The sequence below is a fragment of the Barbatula barbatula genome, assembly GCF_947034865.1.
Source record: "Barbatula barbatula genome assembly, chromosome: 25".
In the NCBI taxonomy this organism is placed as follows: Eukaryota; Metazoa; Chordata; class Actinopteri; order Cypriniformes; family Nemacheilidae; genus Barbatula; species Barbatula barbatula.
Window position 1 is genome coordinate 5,311,700 of NC_136788.1, and position 1,334 is coordinate 5,313,033.

The following is a 1,334-nucleotide window of genomic DNA, read 5'->3' on the forward strand; positions in this document are numbered from 1 at the left end:
CCCTGCTGGTATCCTGTGAAATACACAAATCAGTGCAAAGTGGTTAAAATACTGTACAGTATGAATTTTTCAATTTTCCTCAAAGGGTTCCTGTTCTGAGACAAACTGTCCACTTGTCTTAAAGGACAATTCCGGTGAAAAATGAACCTGGGGTAATTAACACATGGTTACCGAGTAGATCGTTCTCTGGGATGCGTTTTCATGATAATCGAATGTAAAGAGTTTTATCTCTAAAAATAGATTAGCTAATAACGCTAGTATATGGGGCAGAGAGGAAGTTAAAGTAAATCTCTAGTTAATTAATACTTAAATATAATGAATATATGTCATAAAGATTATATGTTTCTACATTAATGATTTAACGTTAGTTTTCCTAAAGTGTTTCTAAAAAGTGTGCAAACTGTATGAACATTCAGATCAACATGAATGAAAGTCACTAGAAAGTACCAAAACTAAAACGTGTTTTATTTGATTATTTTGATCTTTGATGTTTATCATGTAGAGACTGAAGTTGTTTGTGACTTTGTGACTATTGTGTGTTTGTCAGGCTTCACTCGTCCTACAGTGAGCGTCCTGCCGCCCTCCAGTGAAGAGATTTCCACAAAGAAAACAGCAACACTGATGTGTTTGCTCAACAAGGGTTTCCCCTCAGACTGGAGTGTGATGTGGAAGGTGGACGGGAGCAGCAGATCTCAGGACAGCAGTGTTGGGCTCCTGGAGAAGAACGGTCTGTACAGCTGGAGCAGCAGTCTGACTCTCTCTGAGCAGGAGTGGAGCTCAGTGGTCTCAGTGACCTGTGAGGCCAAACACAAAGATAACAGTCAAACAGTCTCTAGAGAACTCAAGAGACAAGATCAGTGTTCATACTAGACTCTCTCTCTCTCTCTCTCTCTCTCTCTCTCTCTCTCTCTCTCTCTCTCTCTCTCACTCTTTCCTAAAAAATAAACAAATAAAATCATATTGAATCTACGAGTCGTGTTGTGTCCTTCTTTGTCAATCCTCAAGCATGTAGCGATCTAGGAAATCTCATTTATTACAGTTTTTCTCAATTATTTACACACAAATATTGGTACTTGAGACACAATGGCCATAACATGTAACTCATCCACCAACCCCCTGAACCAATTCTGCTAAACTACAAGCACAATTCCTGCTTTACACTCACATTGCAGATCTAAAAGACACTTTTATTTAATAAAAATAAAATATATTTGTTACCGTGTATTTGTGTGTTCTGACTATCAAAACTATTTACAGTTTTTTTACGATTGCTTAAGCACAATTTTGAAAACAGGGCCCGGCTTGTCAACACACTATACACAATTAATACAACA

The 1,334-nt window shown here is 37.9% G+C and overlaps 1 gene segment (V, D, J or C); it reads left to right on the forward strand.

The window, feature by feature from the left end:
* Positions 1–422: 422 nt before the first annotated feature.
* Positions 423–870, forward strand: LOC306890870 (Ig lambda chain C region-like). The segment is given in 2 exons: positions 423–432; positions 548–870.
* Positions 871–1,334: the final 464 nt, after the last annotated feature.